Source organism: Dipodomys spectabilis, unplaced genomic scaffold (genome assembly GCF_019054845.1).
Source record: "Dipodomys spectabilis isolate Male_0828 unplaced genomic scaffold, ASM1905484v1 ptg001614l, whole genome shotgun sequence".
Classification (NCBI taxonomy): Eukaryota; Metazoa; Chordata; class Mammalia; order Rodentia; family Heteromyidae; genus Dipodomys; species Dipodomys spectabilis.
This window is the reverse complement of record NW_024872291.1, coordinates 1-9,416: the sequence shown is the minus strand read 5'-3', so window position 1 is coordinate 9,416 and position 9,416 is coordinate 1. Positions and strand designations below refer to the sequence as shown.

At 34.1% G+C, this 9,416-nt stretch overlaps 1 pseudogene; it reads left to right on the top strand.

Annotated features, from left to right (window-relative positions):
- The first annotated feature begins 3,799 nt into the window (after positions 1-3,799).
- Positions 3,800-3,898, top strand: LOC122103077 (annotated as a pseudogene).
- Positions 3,899-9,416: the final 5,518 nt, after the last annotated feature.

Sequence of the window (9,416 nt, the reverse complement as noted above, 5' to 3'; positions counted from 1 at the left end):
TAGACAGATAGGGAAAACATAAAACAACATATGATAAGGCAATTATTTGTGACTTTTTAAAATGTACCTTCTTAAGTGATTAAATTTACTTTATTAGCTAACTTTTGGGTTTGAAATATGGGAGGTTTATCTATTTAACACATTTCTGGAAGGCACCTACTGAACAACACAAATGGTAGGTGGTACTATTTCTACACTTTAATGAATCATTGAACCTTTTTGGCATTAGTGCTGGTTAAATAAATCAACTCTATTGTAACTTGCTCCCTACACTTGAAAAGCTTGTAATGTAAGTATCATCTACTTGTCAAATGTTATTTTGCTGAATGTGATTTTAAAAATTTTATTTGAAAAGGAATACACTTTCAGGAGATTAAATGGAGATTATCATTGGTTTGAGAATAACAACATTTTTATACCACAGACCCAAGTTGTACTGAAATACCAGTGTTTTGAAGCCCTAATGATCTTCTCAATAATTGTTTTTTTGAATTACATTTGACCTCTAAGTCAAGTTTTCTGCTTCTTGGTAGACCAATTAAGGATTCCTTCCAGGACCTATTTTTTGGCCCACTTATTCTGGACCTAAATATTTCATTAGTCACTAGGGGGAGTATTAAAAATAATCTTATGACACTTTGTGATCTTGTTCACTCATATGGGCTGGTCATCTGTAAATTGAAAGTTTGAATTAGAGTACTTTCTCTCAGACTTTGTGATTTCATCTTTCGTTTTAAGTTGCCTTGCATTTTACAATTGCTTACTGCTAATTCTTGCATCTCAAGGAATTGGGGCCCTAAAATATGAGAAATGAGGAATTGAGATGTGTTTTCAATTACTTTCTGTTTGCCTGTTGCATGGGCCTAGGTGATCATGTAGGTAACTGGAACCTGGGATCCTAGGACTCAAGGGTCCTGCAGAAGAATAATATTTTTTAGATATCATATCAGCAAAATTTGTGCATAATCAGTAGGAATGCTTCAAAAATATGAAGAAAATCATTTTGGGACAAGCGAGTTAAAACAATAAACAGAGCAGCAGAATAAAATCCATTATAGGTTAGAGGAAAACATTGTTTTTTTTCCATGTGAATTCAGAAGGACAAGAACACTTAGACGGAATCACAAGTTTATACCGAAGATATTGCATTGATACTATTTATATTCTAATGTATATTCTAAACATAATTGTTTATATTCCAATTCTACTTACTGTAATAAAGAAATACCAATTCATTTGTCAAATTATCAACTAATTCTAGTAAGTTTCACCATGTAAAATAAAAAAATCAGCACTTATAAAGATAAAATATATGACTATATATAAGATAATAAAAAAGGCACTTGTTATGCCTTGTTCTTTTGTGGTTAGGTTATCAAAGGCAACTCTGTTTTAAAGTATTATTCCATTATCTCTACCTCAGTGTTGGATAGAGTTAGAACTAAAGGTTTAATATTTTTGTAGATTTACAGCCTGGAGGCAAGAGGAAACATTGTGATTAAAATATTACCAATTTAAAGACTAATAACGAGGAGAAACATATGGACTTCTGCAACTATGAAAATATTTGATGATAGAAAGAGAGTAGTGTAAGTTCCTGCCTACTTGGGTGATAGACAGGCCAGTACATAAGGTAATCATGCATATGAAAATTTTTTTCACCTTCTTGGCTTTAGCTACTTTTGAAATGGTAGGTATAGAAAATAATTATATTCTGATAAAATACCTTCTAGTCTGTACAGTATTGTCTGAACTGTTCGTCTCTCTGTGATCCCTTGTAACCAACATTTTTTTATTCCAGTAAGACAATCTAGGGTGTCAAGGTAAGATATTATTGTTGGCCTGTTCCTACATGGAAGAAGGGTAAAGGGTCAGATAGACATTTGTGTCAGTAAGACCTCATTTGGAAAATTTTCAGCTGCAGAAATTTAGAAGTAGCTCTTAAGCAAGGCTTACTTTGAATCCATTATCTCCACAAGTACGTGAAAAAGCCATCAACTTTGGACCTAACTATAAATATTTGAAAGTACGATCAAATCCCAAATGAAAAAGAGCTTCTGCATGGCAAAAGACATAGCTAGCAAGATTAATAATAATTAAGCCCACGGATTGGGAGAAGATATTCACTAGACATACAACGGACAAGGGTCTCATATCTAAAATATACTTGGAACTCAAAAAATTAAATCCCCCAACAACAAATCCTCAAAGAAACAACTGCCCAATAAATAAGTGGGCTAAAGTCATGAAGAGAAACTTCTCTGAAGAAGAAAGATGGATGGCCAATAGACACATGAAGAAATGCTCAACCTCTCTAGCCATAAAAGAAACGCAAATCAAAACAACATTGAGATATCACCTCACCCCAGTTAGAATGGCTATAATCAAGAACTCTAACAACAACAGATGCTGGAGGGGATGTGGACAGAAGGGAACCTTACTTCGTTGTTGGTGGGAGTGTAAACTTGTTCAACCAATTTGGAAAGCAGTATGGACGTTCCTGAAAAGACCTCACATAGAGCTCCCCTATGACCCAGCAATCCCATTTTTGGACATTTACCCAAATGTTTACAAACAAAACCACACTAAAGCTACCAGCACAACTATGTTTATTGCAGCATTATTTACCATAGCTAAGATCAGGAACCAACCCAGATGTCCCTCAGTAAATGAATGGATCAAGAAAATGTGGTATATATACACAATGGAATTCTATGCTTCCATCAGAAAGAATGACATTTCCCCATTTGTTAGGAAATGGAAAGGTTTGGAAAAAATTATATTAAGTGAAGTAAGCCAAGCCCAAAGAAACATAGGTCCCATGTTTTCCCATATTTGCAATATCTAGTATATGTATGAGTCAAGCAGAAAAGGTCAGATAATGAGATGTTAGGAAAATGTTCCCTTAGATATGCATTTAAATGTGTTTTTCTTTCATGCATTTGATTCTAATGCATTTATAAGATTATTTCTTTGTTGCTTTGTATGTCCCTCCCTCACAGTATAACCCCTGCTTTCACTATATTTGATGTCGGTATAATTTGTGGAGGAGATGAGGAAAACAAGTCGCTTAAGGATACAGGTGGACCCGTTGCAACTATGAAAAGTACAAGTTGTCATGTCGAAAACAAACTTTACAACTTTGGTGCGGGGGTGGGGGGGTGGGGGGGGTAGGGTGGGGGTGGGATTGGGTGGGGGGGAGGCTGGGAAGGGATGTGAAGGGTAAACAAAGGAGGAGGCTGCAATGCTTGGTAAGAAATGTACTCATGGGCCGGGCGCTGGTGGCTCATGCCTGTAATCCTAGCTACTCAGGATGCTGAGATCTGAGGATCGAGGTTCAAAGCCAGCCCGGGCAGGAGAGACCGTGAGACTCCTATCTCCAATAAACCACCAGAAAACCGGAAGTGGCGCTGTAGCTCAAGTGGTAGAGCACTCGCTTTGAGCTGAAGAGCTGAGGGACAGCGCCCAGGCCCAGAGTTCAAGCCCCACAACCGACAAAAAAAAAAAAAGAAATGTACTCATTATTTTGCCCATGTAATTGTAACCCCTCTGTACAGTATGTTCACAAAAAATAATAAAAAAAATAAAAATAAAAAAATAAAAATAAATAGTCATTGACAAAAAATTGCAAATGTAAGCAATCGACAGAAAAATATAATTTTTTCCACTATTCCGAGAATTATAGGGAAATAAGATCAATAGCATTGTTAGGAACAATAAGGTTTTCTTGTTACAAATAGGCACACAAGGATATAAGCCTGTATAAGATTGCATCATTAACTACTTAAATTTAGAGGCTACTACATGTTTCAGCAGTGTATACACTAATTTCAATAAATGTTTAACATGGCACTTGCACAAGGATGATATGTAGATTTATGAAGTATTCCATATTTTTCATTCTTCAGATACAAGAAAAGAAAAGCAGTTATTAAAAAGTTGATTACAAAATTAGAAGTGTAACAATACACATAATTCATATAATTAAAAGTAAGTTTGACATCAGTGTATTAAATCTTCACCTTAGAAAGGCCTTTACAAAACCTTTTACATAACCTTTACAAAACTTTTGAAATTTGACACCATTGATATTTTATCCCAAAAAAATCATACTATAAGGACCTAGGAAAAAAAGGAATCTTAAACTGTTTCTATATGGAATGCAATCTGAAAGGACACATTAATGAACCTACATATTATAAAACAATGTAAAACTCAAAGTATATCTAGGAAGAAGAAAATAGATTATGGACATTATACAAACATAGAATATAAAATATTTTAAAATATGCTTTTTTCAGACAATGACCAGAAATACTTTAGTTTCTTTACTACAGATAAGTTTAAATTACTTCTGATTGAAAAAATCACAAAGTCTGTAGATATCATTATAGATGTATACAAAACTTCTTGAATACATTTTGAAATCAAAGGCAAGCAATTTACTTGGAAGAATTCCACGGAATCCGTGAATTTTTACAGTAAGTGCCGGTGGCTCACGCCTGTAATGCTAGCTATTCAGGAGGATGAAACCTGAGGATTGAAGTTAAAAGCCAGCCCGGGCAGGAAAGTCCATAAGGCTCTTATCTTCAATAAACCAATAGAAAACTGGAAGTGAAGCTGTAGCTCAAGCTGTAGAACACTCGCCTTGAAATGAAGAGTACGGGGATAGCGCAAAGACCCAAAGTTCAAACCCCACAACCGTCCAAAAAAGGATATTGCTGTTATTTGGATTGTGAAAATATTTTGTATGTGCACAAAGTATGTACTGACATTTTTGAAATTTAAGAAACTTAACCGAACCATTAGGACTTAGGAGAACATTTTGTACAGCCTTCCACAACTTCAAAGATGTAGTGATACATACTTATCCTTTTGGGAATACCAAATGCAGTTTCTTCCAAGTTGTTTTTCAGGCCTGGTTTGACATAATGCTTCAACAGAAAGAGATCCAGCATATCTTTGCTATCTCAATTCTCAACAGCAAGGTGCAAGGGGGTCAAGAGGCCTTCAGTTTTGGCATTGGTATCTACATTATGATGAAGTAAGTAAGAAGCCACTCTGGCATTATTCCACATATATGCACTGTGAAGGGCTGTCCAGCCATCTACAGTTATTGCATGTGCCGCTTGAGCCACCAACTCACGGACAATGTCTAAGTGTCCACTGTTGGCTTCTCGATGAAGAGGGATATACTCATTGTCATACCTCGTATTCACATGAGTGGCATTTATGAGAAATAGTCTCTGCACTGTAGTAAGTCGATTATTTTTGGCAGCCCAAAGAAGAAATTTGCTTGGATCCTTCTCCATTTTTTTCTTGCAATTGATACCATTCCTCACTTGTTCATCTTGTTCCTCATCATCATGAGTTGCCTAACCAATGACTTTGAGAGCCAGTAGGAATGAGGTGTCCATGTATTTCCCTAGTAGTTCACATAGTTTGAACTGGTCAGAAATATCCAATGAACATTTGCATATGTTTTTTCACCATCATTTATATTCTCTTTTTGTCTTTTTACTATTCTAAATTATTCTAACTGGGGAATAGGGAATTGATGGAGAGAAGAGGAAAGATGTTCCTCGGTATTCAAAGGTACAGACTGAAAATGAGGACCAATGGTCTCTTCAGGTTCAGCTTATTCTAGGAATGAGAAAATATGAAACAATGCCTTCTATTTAAATGATTTAAGAAATGGCAGAGCAGAAAGTGAAATGTTGCAACCAAAAATAAAAAAGCAAATTAAATTAAGATAATTATGAAGCAATCATTTTATCTATGAGAACCATGAAAGAGAGAAAGGAAGAGAGAGACAGATGTGCAATGATTTAGCTAGCCACAAAATCCATACCTCTGATTAATTTATACAACAAACAAAATTTTATTTTTTGAAAAGTTGGAAATAGAATGTATGTATTTACTTGAAATTAGTACATACATTGTTAGTAGCTTACATAAAGAGAAATGGCTTTTACCAAATTACAGACAAGAATCTAAATCCTTAATAATTCTAGTAACAGATCTGACTGAAATCAGTTGAATCACACTTTTCCTGTACAATTAAAGAATATGTCCAGGCTAGGAAAGCAGCTAGAAAAGGCAGGCAGATTGTATCTGTGGCAAAACTTTGTGGAAAATGATACTGCCATTTGCGCTGGAAGTGTGATTCTGAACTATTGCTTGGTGATTCTGAATTATTGCTTTAATCATTATATTCTCCAAGAAGAAAAGGTGAGATTTAATTGATAGCAAATACTACAAATCCTCTTCGACTTGTAACTAAGCAACTTTAATCATGAAAATCACATGAAGACAACAAACAGGCCTGCATTTTAGATGAAAACAAGTGTCTTTAAAAAATCAAGAAATTTAAGTAGTCCTACAAAGGACTTCTATTTTACTACTGCATTATACATTTTTTCTAATATTGGATAACAATAATTAATGGATCTATTAGAAAGCTCTTAAAGTTCATATGTTCAATAGTGATTTCTCATATTATATCATGGTATTTTTTGTTTATGGTCTTAAGAAGTTTTAAATTACTATCAAAGTATGTGCTTTAGATAACTATAGAGGAAAAAGTAGAAACCACACTGTTGGCTCATGTCTTTAATCCTAGCTATTCAGAAAGATGAAATCTGAGGATTGTGATTTGAAGCCAATTCAAGCAAAAAATAATCATTAGATTCTGATTTGAAAGTAATCAGCAAAAGCTAGAAATGGAACTGTGGTACAAGATGTTAAATGCTAGCCTTGAGAAGACTAAAATGAAAAAACAACAAATTTTGGGACAGAGCCAAGCCCTGAGTTCAAGCCTTAATATTAACACCAAACAAATGAATGAATGAATTAATTAAAATAAATTAAGTGGTCACATGTGGCAAAGCAAGCAAAATGTAACACCCGTAGTGACTGGATTGTGTATTATTTTGTAATAAGGAAAATTATCATTTGTCCTAATCACTAATATTTTATTTGAACTTCTTTGTACAATAAACCCTGAATTTACCATGCATGTATATGTTTGTGTACATGTGCGCACATGTATGTGTATATGTGTGCGTGTGATGTGGCAATATTGCTTGCCAATGTGGACAAGTTGAGGCTAAAAAGAGCTAACTTTGTTGCAATATTTTATTTATCAGTGTTCTGTCATGTCATGTCAGTGGAACCACCCTTCTGTACAGTTTAGTTGTCAAATTATAACATCATCATAATCAAAGCATTTACAACATTAATTTAGATAAAAAGAGACCACATTCAGTTCTTACTATATGTTAGGTGAGAAGATACAGACATAATTAGGTAGCAAGTTATTGCCGTAAGATGATTGTCAGTACAAATATGTATTTGACCTCTTAAATTGTTTATACATTTAAGATATACTCATGGAGTGAGTTTGACCGACCAGATCACACAAGTATTACTTTCTGGTTATTTCTGTGCAGCACAAGGTGGATAAACTCTTTCCAGATTTCTTTTGAAAATAACTTCCTTTGTAAGTTCATATCTATTCTCACTAAGATAATCAACCCCATATTTATTAGGTTTGAATATCCCATCATATTGACTGAAAATTAGTATTGTGGAAATGCTTGTTAGATATACATTTCACAAACAAACAAACAAAAAGCATGTGTCACATCAAGAATGTGGATGCGTTTGAAGTTGTTTTGTAAATGCAAAGGGATCTTCACTAATGGCTCTTTTATGGAAGTAACTATCGCAACTTTAACTATCGCATTTTGGATATTTTTTCCAATATAAATAACATCCCAGAGTGAGTCGTAAATTACTGAAAAGCCTTTGAATATTTTAGTACTATTTCAGTTCATTGACTATATAGCTAAAGACATTTTTGAAATAAATATTGTTAAGATCAGAAAATGTAAGTAGGTACATAGGCTTTTTATGCATCATTTTATTAAAACTCAGATGTTATGAAAGTAAATGAAATAGAATAAAAGAATGTAAGTGAATTTGGTAAGCTAATTTTTGTTATAACTTTCTTTTCTATTAACACAGACCTTTGAATGTAGATGATGCATTATTTTCTTTGTGTCTCTCTAATTCAGTTAGTTTTAGAATTTTTATAATTTCAAGAGGGAATTTGCAGTATAAATAAAGGTCTTTTAAAATGATTAGGATTAATCTTGTGTTTTGTGTCCTATTCCCAAGAAAATGACTTATTTGCAAGTGCTAATACTTTATCATTATCATTAACGTTATCATTATCATAGAGAATTTTAAAAATGCAGTAGTATTGATGTCTTTTTAAAACAATTGTATTCACAAATTGGAGAGTCTTTAATTCATGCTTAGGTCTTGGTGTCTATGATTTTTAACCTCTCATTCCTAACATTAATGATAGGTCAGACTGCATTTTGGGGTATATGAAAGGTAAAATATTTACCTGGAGCCAAAGGCGATTTTTATGTCAGTCTTACTTTAATAATATTTTAAAGTAGTATATTTCTGTCAAAATGTTGTGTATAAAAAGCAATCAAAATACCTCTAATGGTAGACAATTTAGGTGGGCTACAATGTGGAAATGATTGGTCCATAAGACCTGCAATGTGTTTCCATCAGGAATGACTGCCTGGGCAAGTCATTCTTTCAGTATGACAGTGTTAAAGAGACATGGGGTCCCCAGGCAGTGCAGTGATGACTCATGCGATAGAATGTGATTTCTAGTATTTTGAGCTAGAAATCAAGAATGTTATAGTTTAGCAGTACCTTTCACCAGCGAGGTATAAATTGCTTATGAACTTTTAGTTTTCATATTACAATTATCTGTTTAGTTTTTTTTTTTTTGATCAGTCGTGGGGCTTGAACTCTGGGCTTGGGCGATGTCCCTGCGCTCTTGGAATCAAGGTCAGTGCTCTACCGCTTGAGCTACAGTGCCACTTCCGGTTTACTAGAGGTTTATTAAAGATAAGAGTCTCATGGACTTTCCTGCCCGGGCTGGCTTTGAACTGGGATCCTCAGATCTCAGCCACCTGAATACTTAGGAATACAGGTGTGAGCTTCCAGCATCCTGCTTAGTTACCTATTTTCTAACAAAGATAAAGTGAAATATTATCAGAATATACACAAATAATTCTGGGATTTTTGCCTATAATTAGTAGGCAACGTGCTGGAATTTTAGTCATAAAATACAATGAGGTTATTTGATATGGTGGAAATTGGCTGTAGGCTAACACTTACCATGTGTGCAATATTATACTAGTAATTCCAACTGTGAAGACTTCAGTATCATCATCTGAGAATTAAAAATAGAAATAGTTCCACTTTATGGGATTATTGTGAGGATTAAATTAGATACCATAGGTAAAGTACTTGGAAAAACAATCAGCATTTGATACTTTCTACCTGTTATTTTATCATGTGATGAATTCTTACATTTTCAATGT